Source organism: Spermophilus citellus (assembly GCF_964194105.1).
Source record: "Spermophilus citellus genome assembly, chromosome: 11".
Classification (NCBI taxonomy): Eukaryota; Metazoa; Chordata; class Mammalia; order Rodentia; family Sciuridae; genus Spermophilus; species Spermophilus citellus.
The window spans coordinates 88065147-88084018 of NC_138192.1; positions in this window are offsets into that span (position 1 = coordinate 88065147).

Below are 18872 nucleotides of genomic sequence, written 5' to 3' on the forward strand. Positions count from 1 at the left end.
TGAAGATGTGGACAAAAATCACCTCTCCAATCTTTTTATTGGCCTCTCTAACTTTGCTCTCTATACTCCAGTATTATTGATCTTTTGAAGTTCTCTGGCTTCTGTAATGTTGTTGTTTACTTGTTTTATGTCTCTAATCTTCCCTCTCTCCACATGTCTTTCTTCTTCCTACATATTTTTTAGACCTCAGTGTATATGTCACTGCATTTAGAAAGACATGCCTGAGTGTATTTAGATCCATTAAAACACTGACCACCTACAAAATATTATCTTACTTTTTTTTTTTTTTTTTTTTGAGAGAGAGAGAGAGAGAGAACATACAACTTCGTTTGTATGTGGTGCTGAGGATCGAACCCGGGCCGCACGCATGCCAGGCAAGCATGCTACCGCTTGAGCCAAATCCCCAGCCCTATCATACATTCTTTTTTCCATCTTCTTTGCTCTTCAACCCTCACAGTGCCATGTGGGCAACAAGAACCATGCCTTTCTTGATCACCTCAGCATGTATGTAAAATAAGTCTTATTTTAATGCTTATAAATACATTGAAAAACTTGTCACACATTTTATTAAGTGTACTGTTTCATATTACAAGTACATTGGAAAACTTTTTTTTTACATTTTATTAAGTGTACTGTTACATAAAGTGAGGAGGCGATGTTTTTACATTTTGGTAAATTTCCTAACAATAACTGAATGGTTTATCCTCTCAGCATTCACTCTTTTGCAAAATGCATACACTCTTTGTGTGAGAATTAATAGGGTGTATGGAACATCACTTACTGAGGGTGTGGAATTCAATAAATTTCACATTTTTATTCACTTGTATTAACTTTCAAAAAGGATGAGAATATTTATCTGATATATTGTTTTTAATATTTAATTAAATGTATCATTTACTATAGAGTATATGTCTAACAACTTATAGTATATATAAATATATTTATCCACAAATGTAAAAATTTCAACTAATTTAATATTTATTTTCCTTATAAATATTAAAACATGTATTTGTTAGACAATTTTTATATTTTAGATTATAATTTTCTAAATTTCCTTTTTTAAGTCTGAGATCTTCTCAGTGAGACTCTTTGGTTCTTAAACTGTTTTTCTGAATATACATTTGCTTTCCAACTACCATTTTTCTGAATATATATTTGCTTACCAACTACCATTCAGGACAATGTATGTTAATAGTCAATGTAATGGAAATTCAAATTAAATATTCTTTAAAGTAGTTATGTATGAATTCATTTAAAATTAGAACTATTCTCTATCTACATTTTCATGTAAATAGCATAATTTTATTAAAAATAGCTTTCATATGAAAAAAATTACAAGGAAGGGAAGATTTTACATTTTGGGAAATTTCCTAACAATAACTGAATGGTTTATCCTCTTTGAATTCATTTTTTTGCAAAATGCATTGTTTCATTTGAAATACATGCAAAAAAAGTTCAGTCTCAAATAGAGAGTAGGACAGAAGAGGAGTATTTCAGTAATTATTTTTTGCAATTTTAATGGATCTTTTACTTATGCATGATTTTGTAATGGAATGTATTGATTGCATGAGCAGTATTGAGTCACTGAATAGTCAAGATCTTCCAATCATTAATGTATTCCATTATATAATTCCAAAAATTACATTAATATTGCTATTTTTTAATCAGAAAAGTCTCTTTAAGTATTAAGAAGCTGTAAAATCCTTAATAGTGAAGTTTTCCAAACTTCTCACTTTAGCTTAGAAGCTTACATTATATTATTGGGAAAACAATTTTATTAATTTCCTTGAAGTCTTACGTCATTTATATTTAAAATCTAAATAATCATAATTTTTCACAATTTTAAAGTAATTGTATTCTGTGTAAGAAACAAAATAAAAATTAGTTCAACTCATCATTCAAATAAGTCTTTTTCCTTAAAACACCTACCACATTTCTGTCTGAAGAAGAAATGAGGCATGAAAAATATGCTTCATTCATATTTTTAAATTTTGTTTCTTAGACTAGTAAAAAGATTTGTACTTAAGGGTCAAGTTTTTAAAATCAATTATTTTCCTATTTTATAAAGATCATTAAATGATTTTGAGCATTTTCATATACTTGTTGGTTATCTGTATACCTTTTTATCTGAGACATACATATATTAAATTGCCAAACTATCTATAAATATGACCAAACATTATGAGTCGATAAAAATATCTTAATAAAATATAAAAAATACATTGACTGAAACAGATAATTTGAAAATTATTATAGTGTGATTAGTGAAGAATACAACAACTATTAACAATTGAGATGTACAGTGGTGTCATCTAGCTGAATTTATAGTAGGCCCACTGCTGAATTAACAGACATACTTGAGCCAACCTATATTATTTTAGTGGGATAAAAATTGGCAGAGTGAGGTAACTAGAGAGTCCATGGAATAAGATAAATTGACAATTAAATAAAACACTTGAAAAAGTATCAACACAAAAAGAGCTAGACAGAGGAAAAGAAAAAATATTCGAAGCAATTGTTCAATAATTATAGATAATAAAAATATTTGGAAAGAATGTTTAAAGATAGAGCTTAAAGAGCTCTCTAAAGTACCAGCTGGTAGCAAGCAATCTAACTATGAAGCAGAGAAGATGGTTGCATGATCTAGATGAATGAATATACAAGGGGCTTAGAATGCTTAGGAAGCTAGCATAAATTCGTTGAAAGCACTGTAGACAGAATCTAAACTACCTAAGGAAAGAAAGAAAGCATTGTGAAGACTAGTGAATAGAGGCAGAAATTTAAATTTGATGAGACAAAAATAATCTAATTTTTAGGTTTATAACTTTTATAAATTCAATAAATAACCACATTAATAGGAGTGAAGGAGTAAGGTAACATAAAGCCATGCTCTAGAAGAAGTGTGGAAAGTTAATATATGTGGCTGAGCCACAGAATAGGTAGGTCACTCTCATGAATGCCACACTTTTCCACAAAAAAAAAAAAAAAACAACTATATTTGGATTACAGGGATAAGAAACAGAAACTGTCAACTTGGTTCCAAAGCAATTTATCAATAGAAATAATATAGAAAAGAGGAAGTAAGCAGATGGTATCAACAAAAGCAAAATAGAGAAAGGTAGAAGGAAACAAATTCAAAAATGAAGAGAAGTTTTTACATAAGAAAGGAATATGAAGAATTTGAAACCCATGGTGAGAAATAAAGAATGCTAATGTTGGTTCTATATAGTCAGGGAATTAGGTGTATGAATTAGTGAAGAAGATCTATATGAGATTATTTCTGAGAAAATACTGTTAGGAGAGCCAAGTTTGTTTCGGTAATAAGGATGAAAGTTGTTTTGCAAAGAATTTATGGAATTATATATCTATAAAAGTCACAAAGAATAGAATACCAGAAATCAAATTTTTTAAAAAGGGAATGCAGGGGAATATAGATTTATTTGTGAAGTTATTTAATAATATTGAATGGAATTGACTAGAAGAATTTCTGGTTTGGAGAGATCATGATGTTCACTGGGAGAAACTTAATCCTGGGTTTACCTAGCTTCATGACATATGCAGAATCCAAGAAAAGAGATAAGACTAATGAAAGTCACAACTACAATATTGGTGAGGAATTTTTTGGACACATTTAGAGTGGGTAGAAATGTAATGTAACTTGGCAGGAAGACACCTGGTTCATTTTTCCAGATGCATATTCAATGAAAAATAACAGTTCCAAGGAGACTCTCCAGAAAATTACTATCTTAAGTCTACAGGTGATGGTCTAAATCCATGATAAAAACCACTTAGCTCCTCTCCTGGTTCCAATTTTCAATCTTACCTCACTTACATGGTTTTTGTTTGTTAAATGTAATTCTGTCTGAACTGAGAATACCACTACATAGATGGTCCTAAAGTAAGAAGAGAAAACTAGCAGATATATGGGAATTCATAGATATATATTGATATATATGATTATTAAGCATGAAGTTGCAATATAGAACTGTGAAAAAACTTAAGGAGTTCACATTTTATTATATAATTTCAAAAGAGAACTTAATAACATCAAGTTTAGTGATAAGATTTTAAAAGTAGAATTAACCTCTTGGTGGATATTTTTTTTTTTAAACCTGTTTAGTCACTGCTCAAAGAGTGGAAAACTAGTTCCTTATAATTGGGAAAATGATTTCTAAAATCATAATATGATTCAATATGGATTATATATTAATGATATTGTTTGGTAGAATAATTTAGTACATGAATTGTGTCCAGACATCAGAAGACTATAATAAATAAGGATATAAATAAATTTTTAAAAAATCAACATTTGCTATTATACACTCCATTTACTGCATTGTCTTTATGCCAGTTTTATAACGTGACATTCAATTCTTTGAAGGGATGATGTTTGGTATGAAATCAATGTGTTTTCTGAAGAGTCACAGACAATTTAACTTTTATAGAATATAATGTTTTCACTGTTGCTATGAAAGATCAAAATTAAATTCCCCATGGGACTTTTTAACTGCCATATTAGGATATTCAAAAGTATTTTTCTAAAAGAAGGTCTGCAAAAATGAAGTCTAAATTTCATTTTGATAATGATCGACGTTGCAGAGACAAGAAAGGAATTTTAAATGAATCTTTAGGTAATTTCATTCTAATTTAATTTCACCTATTGCAATATTTGAAATGCTTCAAGTAATGACATGGAAAAATAAAACACATTTTCAATACAAATGTTTACATAGCTAATTATTGTATATCTTTCCTAAAACCTTACTAGCTTGATTGGGCTTCAAACATTTGCAATAATGGGGATAGTAGAATAGGTAAAGGTATATATACATTTTTCTGAAAAGTATTTATCAGTCAACATAAGCTTAATCAATGTGAACTAACTCAATGAAAAATGAACACTTAATCGCCTGGTTTTTAATTAGAGGGTTTTCCCTAATGTAGTGCAAATCTAGAAAGGCCAGTGATTTGACTTTTATATTTCGCAGAAATCCTGTTTTGCAAAACTTGGCTCTTTCCAAATAAAATACTTCAAAATTGATTTATTATTAATACGCCTCAAATTTGATTTGCTTTAAATATTTTCTTTAACCAGAAGTGCTTCTGACATAGTAATGTTAGAGATTTTCAAGAATTAAAGTTTATTCAACCTCTTTCAATTAAAAGAATTGTAAGAACTCCAATTATCTTTGAAATCAGAGTTTCCCTGTTGTTTGGGTTCACAAAAAAAAATCTGAGATGAATCTCAAACACATCTGGGATTCTGATCCTATTGTCTCACCTACTGTTGTTGCCCTTTTCTAGTCCTTGTTGGAGGAACTGTTCAGATGATACTGCATCAATTTTTCAGCCATAAATAAAGCAGATGGTACAAAACTTACTTCAACTAAAAATGTGATAATTATTCAGTTTGAATGTAATGTGTATTGGTAATTCTTCAAATTCTGTAATAAAAAGTACTTAACTTAAAATAAGCATTACCTTTCTAGATTATGAAGTAAAAGATGAAAGTATGAGCAATATCATTGTATGAAATTAGCATAAAGTACAATTTCCAAATTTAAATTACTCCCTGGTAATATGATATGCTTTTTATTATAGGTAAAATATCTTTCATATAAATGGTATGATTTAAAGATTCTCAAAGAACCATCTACATAACATTCCCCTCTTCCTTATGAAATCAAACAAAACTAGATCTATTAAGCTTACTACAGAAAGAGAAGAAGCCTGATAGTGTAACTATAGGATGTCTCTGTAAAGAGTTGAGATCATTTTGTTATAGGACATGGCCTTGTGTTGGGTGATTGCTGGAAGAGATTAAGAAAGTTGGAATCTGTTATGAATTAGGTGCCATTATAAAGTGGGGCAGTCTTCACAGTTTCTCTGAACTGAAGCATGCTTCTCTTAATGAACCAGAACTTCTAATCTGACAGAGTATAAAAATGCATAGATAGGAAGCATAAATTTCATGCACTGATGGTTAGAAGTGATAGTGATGGATCCATTCTTACTTCTAACCTTGACTATAAAACCTGTGCATTTTATTATAAAGTGCATAGTACCATATGTACCAATTATAAGTTTAGTATTACATATGCCATAGTCTGGAAGAAAACACCCACAGGTTACTGTTCCTGAACTGGCCATTTAAGTTCTGCTCTACTATTATACATACTACATCATGGTGATTTGCTGTGTGGAAATAACAGTGAGTTTTTTGTTCAAGTGCTATTATCACATCCTGTTTGCTGCTGGTCATTTGTAAGCTCTCAGACAGTAGTAATAGCAGAAGCACTCTGGGCAGGAAAGACAAGTCTATGCCTGGGATGTATATCAGTTTTAGTAAGTACAAACTGCTTCTTCTTCAGGATGAAAGGAAATCAACTGTAATCGAAGTGTCGTCAATGGCAGGCTAGTTGAGGGATGGTGGTGTATAAAAGACTCAGCATCAGGCTTTGTTGTAGGCATGTTAAGTGTTTGACAATAGCAGTATTTTGATTGGCCTTGGTGAAAGATTTCATTATGCGGCTTCTGATAAACTACTGCTCTATAACTAGACATTCTCAAGATGAATATTTAAAAATAACAACCAATTTCTTACTTAATATAGTTTGTTGTAGTTCAAAATTTGAAAAAGTTTTAGCTGGACTATTGTATCTTATATCCTTTTATGACACTGCAATTAGAAAATGTCTGCTACTGGAATGACAGATCAGCTGGGAACTATTTTTTTTTGATGTAGTTGTACAACTTCTCCATGTTGGACTAGATTGGACTTCTTCACAGCATGTCTGGCAAAGAAGCCAAACTTTTAACCTGAGTGCTGAAGTATTTAAAAGTAGGAACTTCTGAGAAACTTTATTGCTACTCATGACCTAGGAAGGGAAGTCTCACAGTGCCACTTCTGGCACACTCTCAATTGGATCAAACTCACAAAATGTCACATAGTTTCAAAGATAGTGGAAATATACTCTTATAATTAATAAAAATAGGGTCAAAATAGTGAAGTAGAACAAGAAAACTAATAATATGGATCTAAATTATACAAAGATAGAACCTTACATATCTTACATATGTATTATGTTAGGTATCATGTGTATTATATATCTATATCTATCTATCTATCTATCTATCTATCTATCTATATATATATATATATATATATACTTTATTAAAGTATATAAATTCATTAAAATTGTTATAACATATGAACAAATTTTATTAGTATTTATCTTATGTGTATCTTTCCCTACTTAGAAAAGGATATTAAAAAATATATTATTGTTTTAAGAACATTCATTATTGCAGCTAGGGAGGTTGAGGCAAGAGGATTGCAAGTTCAAAGCCAGCCTCAGCAAAAGAGAGGCACTAAGAAATTCAGTGAGACTCTATCTCTAAATAAAGTACAAAATAGGACTATAGAGTACCTCAGTGGTTGAGTGCCCCTGAATTCAATCCCCAGTACCAAAAAAAAAAAAAAAGAAAAAAGAACATTCAATATTTACTCAATGACATCTATTTCTTACTAAAGATTTTCAGCTCTAATAACACATTTTAGTTGTACTTGGTTTATTTTTTCTAAGTGAGAATAGATAGGATATTTTTTATTGTATCTTAATATTAATTTATATTTAAATTAGCCAATTGAGGAAAAGTGTTCAACAAATAAAATGGCTCCTTTAATGCATTCTTTCTGATAACTTACATGATATAATGTGAAAATGCATTTTAACTCCTTTTTTAGTTTTTCTCTTAAAAAGATCAGAAGGCTATTATTCACAATTTTTTCATTTTATTTTCTAATATAAAACACAAATAAACATGCACCTAGTATGTTTTCACAACTGTTTTCTATATGGGCCATTAAAATTTTCTCTAAACCCATTATATTATTTTTAGCATTCTCTAGTATGATTTTTTAAATTAATAAATTACATGCAAATGAAAAATAATGGGAACTATAGCAAGCAGAAATTTTAAATTCACAGAAGCCATTTGAACAAAATTCTGAAATGAATAGTAGACAGCAAAATTGTATGTTTGAATAAAGAAGTAAAATGGTAATAATTTTAGAGAAATACCATATTAATAAGTTGTTACCATCTCTGGGAGCCATCAATAAAAATGCACTATGAAAAATCCAGAAACATATAATAGAGTACAAACTTAGTGTAATCATTACAAATTACAACAAAAGAAATGCATATACATCCATATTTAGTAATGATGCTGTCACAGAAAAGATCATCTAGCCTTATGACGTTCAAATATCATCTCTGTGCTTCAGCCCAGATTTTTGCTCAATTCAAATTTCTTGTTGCCAATTTGCATCCTCAGCTGGATATCCATTAGACATATCAAATTCAATATTCTCAAAAGTTAAATATTTTCTCAACATTTTTCAACTAAGTAATGGAAATCCCAATTTTTTCAGTAGCTCTGTCCAGGAACCTTGATGTTATCTAAAACTTCTTTATTTCTCTTAAACTTTTTATCAGATTAATCCAAGGAAATACATTGATTTTAACCAAACACATCCTATCACATCCCACCTAGTAACCATTGCCTTGCTGTGTTACTATTACCTCTCACTTAGAATACAAAAATTTCATCCCTCTGCTCTGCTTGCTCCTGTTCCAATCTATTTTAACAATGAATTATTTTTAAGTATGCCGTTTCAGCCCATGTCACAGAAATAAAAGCCAAAATATTGCAGTCTCTTAGATAATTTCATCCCTTCCTCAGTTCTTTTACATTATCTTTTCCACCTACACTGCCTCTTTGAATACATCAGAAATACTGCAGAATTTGTGCTTTAGCTTTAGTTGTTTCCATCTGTATACAACATTCCAGCCTCAGATCTACCTAGAAGTCCTCCTTATACCAATAGTATCACAACTGTCACCTCATCAAAATGTTCTATTTTTACCACCAAAGTTAATGCTATATTCTGCAACATCTCACTTCACAGTGAGATGTTCTTCCTTGCTTTGTTTATTTCTTCACAGCATTTATCCCCTTATGATATGCTCGATTGTTTCTTATAGTTATTGTTTATTTTGTGCTGCTTCTTGCTGAACTGTAAGCTCTAGAAAGGCATGACTTTTGTTTGATTTATACCCTAGAGTATCTCAAGTAACAGATCTGTGTCTGGTACATAGCACATACAAATACTTGCTTAAAAAGTTTAGAAATATATACTTCATAGAAATAAAAACAAATATTTAGATGAAAAAGTTTATCTCAATTTTTAAAGAACTCTATGGGTCTATATATTAGGAGTTCTGATATAGTAAATACAAATAATACAGGCTTCATTAGTAGTTGTATGATAAATAAAATGGGCTCTTCACAAATGGATTAAGCTTATGGATTAGTAATGTTAACAAAAACTTATCCAGCAAAAAATTATCAAATAAAATAGTGTGATTAACTAGTTCTACAAAATGTTCTTAGTTCCCTAAATATTTCATACAACTTTTCATAATTATGGTTAAAAATTCTGTTCAATGGACTGACTAACTACTCTGATACCATTCAACTGCTTGTTTACAATGAAAGTTGCTTTGCCTGACTTTAGACTTAATATTAGAATTTTGGGCAGTATAATAGATGTCATGTGAGAATACAAGGTTCTCAAATTGTTTTCTAGATAATTTTTGGAAGCTAGTGTTTCACACAATTTTTTTATTTAATTGAAAATTATGACACAAGTTAAATATGTCTGCCTTCCTTCCTTTCACTTTAATGAGCTGTTCTTGTAATACAACACCATTTATTTGAAATTCACTCATTTGATATAAGGAACCTGTTTCAAATTTTCTTTGTAAGATGATGATCCAATTATATTCTGTTTGTCTTTTTTCCCATATCATCTGATATTTTCCCCTCAGAATATAAATGTGATAAATTCCCATCAGTCCTTTGAAACAGTAATTCTAAATTATTTGCAGTTTTATAAAACTTTCATCGTCTCTGAATTTACACAAAGAACTATATGTTTAAATCAGAACTACATGTATCAAACATCTTATCCAGTGCCCAACTTCTTCAGTAAAATTTCGAGGGTGCAGTAAATTAAGAGGTGTAATTGGAGCAGGAAGTGGCCAGAATCTTAACACATGTTTCCAGGTCCTGCTTTTCTCTTGTCTGATGACATTTCTAAATGGCATAGTAGTTTACCCCATTGACACAAAGGCTCAAACTCCATTTTCTATTTAGATACTTATGTGGTTTGGCTGACATTTTTCTGGGAGATAATATGTCCATATGTCTATAAATTTCAGGCTGGTTCATCATAAACATTCAGTCCACAGGTACCCTGCTTAAAAAAAAAAAAAACCCTAAATAAGAATTCTTGAAATAAAAATAATTTACTTTCCAAGCAATTGTTTATAAACATATTATAAAATATTACTTCAGGTCACCTGCCTTCTTTCTCTCCCAGGAGCTCGTCTTCCTTTCATCATAGGAGAGAAATTGTCTGCAGATCCACTGCTTCATTTCTTCCATTTTAATTTAATTCTCTAAATTTGATTTTTATTTCCCCTATATTACCCTTGTCCCCCTCCTTTTCTCTAAATTTAATTATTATTTTAATAAATAAATGCAAGTTTATGCTATTCATTTTATAGATAAGGATTTTTCCAATATACTTTATAATATTCTCTGAAGGAAAACAAAGGGTGTATGCTTCTCAGAATTTATATGAAGAAATGACAAAAAATCCTAGGAAAGGAGTTTGTTTTTTATCTCTTTAACATGTTGAAGTTTTAATAGATTGTTTTTCTCTTCTTGTTGGCTTTTCATCTTCTGTGTAATGTCTTCAACTTGGCTTTACATTACCTTCTAACTTTCTCTGGATTTTCTTGTATCTTTATTTAACTTACTTCTGTTTTTTATTTTTATTTTTCTCACCTTTGACAAAAGCAGTGAGTGAAGTGATATTTGTATCATGACAATAATTTTAATAGTATTTAGTCGCTAATTAGGATCTAGAATATTAACATAAGCTGAAATTAAAAATATCCACATTTATTTAAATATTTATTTGATAGAGTTTCCAGTGTTGACTTTTTGAGTAAAGGATACCCTTTGTAAACAGTTAAGCAGAAGGAATAAGCTCTAACATTCTATAGCACAGTAGGGAATCTACAGTTTACAACAAACTATTATATCCTTTATGAAGAATTAGAAGGTATAGTAAGGCCTCAAACATAAGGAAATAGGTGTTAGGAATGTTAATTACTCTCATTTGATCACCACATATTATATACTTATTAAGTTTTCACATTTTACCCTTGAATATGTATAATTGTTATGTGTCGATTAAAAAGAAAAAAAAATGTTAAGGGGACTAGATGTCTCAAACTTAATTTCATAGATTAATGTAGGCAATATATTTTTCCTCATTCTAAATTTATGTTTCTAAGTTAACTCTTGTGGAAAAGATTTTAACATTGCTTAATCTATATTATACTCTTATTCAGTTTCCTAAAGATAGAGCTGTGGGTATATATATTTCCCGCTTCTACAGAGTATAATTATCAGAACTTTTCTCTAAGATGCAGTTATTTGGCTAGAGAGATTTTTTTTTTAAAGAACTGCAGATAAATCATTCTCTCCTCATTTTTTTTTCTAATCTGCTTGAAGTTGTTTTTTATGGTATTCTGAGATTATTTAAAGCTTTTCTATTTCCCATTTAGGTTCAAATAATAAATCCGTATCCTACTTAGATAAAATGTTTTCTTTTTTGATTGTTAGTGGTTACAAACTATTGGCAAGGGATAAATTTCAACAATTTAAAGGATAGGTTTTGTTTTCCATGTATGGTAAGTTTAAAAATTATGAGTGAATCCCTATAGATGGACATGAAACAATCCCAACAAGCTTTGTCTCTTGTAATAGCCACAGTAGTTATTTGAGTTACCTGTCTAATCTATGATTATATTAAAATTTATACTTTATGGGCTAGGAAATAAATCTTGAAATATCAGTTTAGCATTAGAAAAGGAGAGGTAAAATATTAAACTATCTCAACTATCTCAAGCATTTGATAATCTAACATAAAATCATTGTTTATGCCATTCTCAAACTTATTAAGAATTAGATAGAATATAAGTTAGTAAGTGAAAAATAAATTATATTATTCCTTTAAAGTTCAGTGTCAGTGTAAATTTACAATTTCCTTCTATCATTCCATACCTTGCATCCAGCATAGATTTAGATACTCCTAGTGTTGTTTACAATTATATATAATTTATATGAATACATAAATTATTTTAGAGACTTAACTATATCCTCTTTGTCTTTCTAATCCATCATTTCTTTCTGAGGCATAGAACCTGTCTTCTTTCCAAGTCATAGACTAATTTTGTCTTCATTTTCTTGGCACTACAGATATCACTTTAATAAGCATTTTATGCAGGCCCTTTAATGAAATATATGAGAATTTATTTGGAGAGAAGGGGGAAATATATACACCCACAGCTCAATCTTTAGGAAACTGAATAAGAGTATAATTAATATAGATTAAGCAATGTTAAAATCTTTTCCACAATGGATGAACCATTCCACATTCCCCAAAGGAAAGAATAAATTTATACATTTCAAATTCCCAAAAGGAAAGGATAAATTTATAAATTATCACAACCTAACACAATGAAGTTGTATATAAATGTCCCTGTCATTTTATAACCAACCTTTCTGAATGAAAGTTTGGTCTTTCAGTAGGAGATAATTGGACAAAGGGGAAAGTTATTATTGCCATTAAATACACATATTCTAGGTATATATAGAGAAAGTAATAACTTGGTACAGAGGAAGAGAGATCACATTCCTTGTGAAGAATCTGAGAGGAAGAAATGTTTCTTTCTTATATTTTAAAACTTTCTGTACAGGCAGTTTCACATGAAAGGAAATATTATATTATGCTCTCCCAATTTATGCTCCCAAACTGGTAGAAATGTCATGAATTTAATTGGCTGTTGGTTCTGCAATCACTTCTAAACAGCTCTAGCCTCAAATTAATTGCCATTCCCTTTAGCCTTTCTGTGTGATCTATCAAAAATGCAGGAGGTACCCCCAATTTATACAATTCTTGGGCAAAACATATCCACGTATCTTCCATATCTCCGTTCACAGTCATTCCATGAGTGTGGAATTGGCAACATGGACAGTTAGGACACATTAGATAAATTGTCCTCAGGGAGTCAACCAAAAACAAAGATTAGACTCAAATGCTTAAACTGAATTGAAGATTCTATAGCTTACTAACCAGCTGCAAGACCATATTAGGGCTTTTTCCCACTGTGCCTCCTGTCTCATATAGATCCCACTAGAGGAAGGGAAGGCAATAATTACAAACACCAATTTCTTCTAGCGATGCATGTGTGCTACCAGAGTTGTGCACCTTATGTGGAAAGTAAGTGTAAATGTGCCTATTTTCTGAAAACAGTGATATTCACTTTACGGGTGCTCATAAGCAACTTAGATAATGCAGCTCTCATTGATGAGATTTCTCTAAAATAAAAATTTTGTTTATATTTTAATGCTGTGAGGAGTTTTTTTTTTCTATAATAGTAGTCATTCAATTAAGATAGTTGGCACAAAATTTGTCCCTGATTTTAGTTGAAGTAATCACTAGTACCATCTTAGTCTTGAAAGGTGTGCAGGTCAGTTTCAACCCCTTCAGATAGGATACTTAGTTATATATTGGAGTACTTCCACATATTTCCTCTTTGTGTACCAAGATGAAGGCTATACAATGAATAATGTACCTGGATTAATACCCTAGGCCAAATGAAAAGATCAATAAAAAATTTGAGGAGTTAATCACGTATTCTCTAAATAAACCCCATTAGTTTGTTGGATTTGTTTAGAAAATTGAGGCTGGGACCCTGAGGGATGGGGATGAGATAAATAATACTAGTTAACAATTAACCCTGCTGGTTACAGTCCTTTAGTAGTGGCCTTAATTATATGTTGTATGAAACAAATTGAATACATATGGTACCATCCCTTGCCAGTCAGATTAGTCTGAGTGGTTGATTAATAAAGTGACTCATGTAGTAAGATTTGTTAGGGGTCAATACTGTGCAGAAATTGCAGATGTATATTGTTGAGAAATGTTTCTCTAGAGATTCTTGCATTTTTGCATGTATTGTGGTAAGAAACAATGAATTTTTGTACAACCTATTTTTTAAGGATAAGTGTATAACAAACCACCATGAAAGACAAGAGATGATAGCTTATTTTTTGTATCCACGTGACTGGGCTAAGGGATACATAGATGCAAAACATTATTTCTGGGTAAGTTACTATGGATGCTTTACAAAGTGATCTAAAAAGCTGCTGGTTTTGAGCAAATCCCAGGACAAAGGAAAGTTCTGAAAGAAGTTCAGGTTGCTATGCAAGCATCTCTGCTAGTTGTACATATGATAGAGCACATCAAACAGTGATAGTAAAGATGCTATTAGAACCCCCCTAGGCAAATTTCAGTGCAGATTTTTGAGAGCCAAGCCCTGCCATTTGCACCAGATCATTACTGTCCTTTTGAGAGCGCTCTTGGCCTGCCACTGAGCCTTAGTAGAAACTGAATGTTCCAACATATGCTACCAAGTTACCACGATACCTGAGCTGCCCATCATGAACTAAGTGCTAGTTGACGGCTTCTCATCACTGTTACCCAAATACCTGGCAAGGAGAAAGAAACATTTATTTTGGCTTATAGTTTCAGTCCATAGGTAGCTGGCTCCATTTTTCTGTGCCTGAAAAGAGGCAGAATATCACAGTAGAAGGGTGTGGCAGAGGAAAGCTGCTCAGCTTAAGGAAACTGAGAAACAGAGACAGAGAAGGGGCTGGGCACAAGAGATAGTCCCCAGCACGTTGCTCCAGTAACCTACTTCCTCTAACCATTTTCTATATACCTACAATTTCCACCACCTCCTAGTAGTTTATTGAAATTATTAATTGATCGAGTGAATCAATTCATTGATAAGGTTAGATCCCTCATGATTTAATTATTTACTAAGAGCCCCATCTCTGAACATTGCTGCATTGGAGACCAAGCCTTCAAAACATGAAGTTTTGGGGGACATTCCAGAACTAAATCAAAATACACTAACACAGAAAGCCATACATTTATGCATGCACAGCAAGACTGCCTCATCATATGGGGAAGTGGTACCTACATGATTTATCCTGAGTAGATCCTGAATTCACAATAAGTTACATGAAAAAGTGGTGTGAATGTGTATGGTCCCGATTCCTGTTACACTGCCATCTTTCTCCCAGCCCATATCTATAACCTAATATGCCATCGCCTACCACCAATTGATATAGGAAGAGAAGAATTTGACTCAGTTTATATATGAGTCTGAATACTGTGTTATTTGTACCCATAAGTTGTCAAATGCAGTCCTACCTCTTCTCTCCAGAACATTCCTGAAGGACAGTAATGAAAGGAAATTCTCACAGTCAGCAAAACTTTAGGCAAAGCACCTGCTTGTGAACTTCATTTGGAAAAATAAGTAGATGAATTTTTATGTACTGATGCATGTGCTATATAGCCAATAATTTGTCTGGATGGTTAAGAACTTAGAAGGAACATGAAAGGAAAATTGATAACAAAGAAATTTGGGGAACAGATAAATGGATAAACCTCTCTACATGGGAAAAAATGTAAAAATATTTATATGCCATGTAACTTTTCACCAAAGGCTGAGCTCAGCAGAGAAAGAATTTTATAACCATGTGAATAGAATGACCCAGTCTATCTCTCAATCAGCTTCTTTCCACAGCCATCCTTGTCACTGTTCAATGAGTTCATATGAACAACATAGTCATGATGGCAATGATGGATGTTATGCAGGGGCTTAGCAACATGGACTTCCACTCACTGAGGCCAACCTGGCTTTAGCCACTACTGACTTATAGACAGATAATTTTCACCTTTGGAGTAAAGGATTTGCCGTAGTCCAGCTGGGCAAAATAACCGGGAGGTGACAAGCAACTTGAAGGTTGAAGCGGGAACTGCTTTATTGCAGAACAGCAGAGGTATATATATCTAACTGATTTACATAAAGCATGACTCAATCAGCATCATCCAATCATAGCATTGCTCCCCTACAGATACAGCAATCAGCCAATAAGGAGTTCCCACCATCTTGATGCCTCACAAACCACTCCTCCTGGCAAACTGCCAGGCGCCATCTTGACTTGGTCATGGCCTCTAAGAAGGATTGACTTTTCCAGTTCAGTATAATTAAAAGAAAGCCTTCCAGGCAAAGATTAGGCAGGTTCTCACATGCCTATATAATGAATTTGGGTATCCTAAATTAAGAACTACTAAGATGATGTAATTCAAGCCATTTGAATATTCAGCATTCAGTTTGGTCCATTTCTGTTTCACTTGGAGGACTGGGAGCTTAGGTAAACTAGTACAAGTAAAACTCACACTGTTTTCTGTGCTTGTGACTCTGGTGTCTCAAGCCATACTCTGACATCCATGAAGCTAACTTGATAATTTAAAAGTGAGATTACCAGGTTTATAGATATCCAAAAGAAAATACAGCTTATATATGTCTTATTCTTACCTCTACTACAGAGTTAATTAATTTTTTAGAAAGTATAAACTGCATTGCCAGTCTCACAGATAGACATTAAATCTCATACTATCTAACCTAATACCAAAGGACACAACTCTTCGCGTTGATATGGCTTTACCAAATTGCAAAGATATATCCATGTACTATGTTACAAAAATGAAATATATATATACACTAATAGGGGCGATGGCCAGAGACTCATTGGGGGTTCTTCTTACTGCCAAGCAAGGCATAAGCCACATGAAAATTTAAATTCTAAAATAATTAGTGAAGAATAAAACACAAATAGTAAAAAATATCTTTACAAAAGCTGAACCCCTGATACATCCAGTCCACACAAAAGCTAGATTTAGACAAAGGAAAGATAGCTCCGGTGGTTTATTTAAAGGGGTACATCAATGGCAAGGATAAGGTTTCCAATGTAGAGGCTTGCTTCTGTGATGTCTTCTTGTAGTCAGCAGGTTGATTGGCATCTTGGCAGGTCACACCCATCGCAGGTGCTGTGTCATGGCAGAGCAGGATAGAAATTTACAATGTCTCTGGGTAATTGCCAAGAGTAAATAAAATCCACTGGTCATTCCCAGACACAGATATTTCTATTCACTAGGTTTAGATGCGTGGTGACCCACATGCAACCATGGGTAGCTTGTGACAATAAACCTTGAAGTTTGTATTTTCAGAGATTGAATGTTATTCTCTTTTATGATAATTTAACTACATTTATTTCAATGTACTATAAATGTTATTTATTATTTTAATAAAATATTGTAAAAATAATGTTTAAAAGCTACTATAAGAACCTTGGTAGCCAGATGCAGTGGCATATGCATGTAATCCCAGCGATTTGGGAGGCTGAAGCAGGAGGATTATGAGTTCAAATTCAGCCTCAGCAACCACAAGGTGCTAAGGAACTCAGTAAGACCCTGTCTCTAAATAAAATACAAAATAAGGCTGAGGATTTGTCTTGGTGTTTAAATGCCTCTGAGTTCAATCCCTAGTGCCAAAAAAAGAGGAAAAAAAATAGGAAGACTAGAAAATACAACTAAGACTCAGCAGAAAAAGTTTCACACTGTACAGCACTATCTTAATATTCAAAACATTCAGAATCATTTCAAAGATTTCATTTTTTCCTAAGCAATAGATAGTGATATTTGACAAACATAATGTCTATCTGTGCTCATTTATATATATTTGCTCAATGAATATTAAACCACCACTATTTAGTCAATTTATAGCTGTGAAAACAAATACTCTATTCAAAGAATGATGATGACCCACTTTGGGGGGAAAAAAGTATTACTTATTTGTTATACCTTATGCTCTTCCTTATGTCATTTTAGGAGTTGTCTGAAAGTATGATGAATGATATAGTTATTATATTACTTTACCCGGTTGATACTTTTATTAGACTGAACAGATGCAATATAGTTGTCTTAAACACAATTTTGCTGCTTCAAATGAAAAGCCATTTCATAATAAAGTCATACCAAGCATTTGTAAGCATCCAAGCATCAGATAACAGTTGGAATAGTTTTGAATTTGCCCCAAATATGGTGATACCAGGAAAATCAGTATCACCTTTTATTATTACTCTGAGTTTATTAAAACCAAACAAGCAAGTGCAAGCATATATTTATTCATTCTATACATTTTACTTATTTTTTATTTATGTTTTAGTTTGTTAGACATAAAGTCTAGATCAATCAAATACAGATAAAAGCTTACATATTATAAATGTAAAAAATTATTTAAGGAAATTGTCTTTTACCTTTCTGAAAATAATAAATAAAAAATTTAAAATAATTTGTAAATTTTAGGTAATGATTTCTTCACAAAAGATATTTTATTTTATACTCCTTTTCTTTTTACATTTTAGAAATAAATGTTTATTAACTTAAAGATTCTTTTATCATACTTTTCATTACAAAGCAGAGTGTATTTCTTACTGATTTATAAAATAAATGTGTTACTTCAATACTTTCTATGTCACAATATATATATACTTTGTTTAGGCAAAGTATATTCACCTCGGTAAGATTTTTTTCTCATTTTGTTCTGTAACTACAATTATCAAATACATTTAGTTAAAATACACTAATGAAATGTATTTGTTTTACTAATATTACTTTATCAAGTCTTATTTTATTTTTTTGTATGGGGAGGAAAAGTTTATTTAAAGGCCCATGGTTTCAGAGGTCTTAGTCCAGTAGAAGGTTGGCATTCCTCAGGACTTAAGATGAGGACAGATATCCTGGTGGAAGA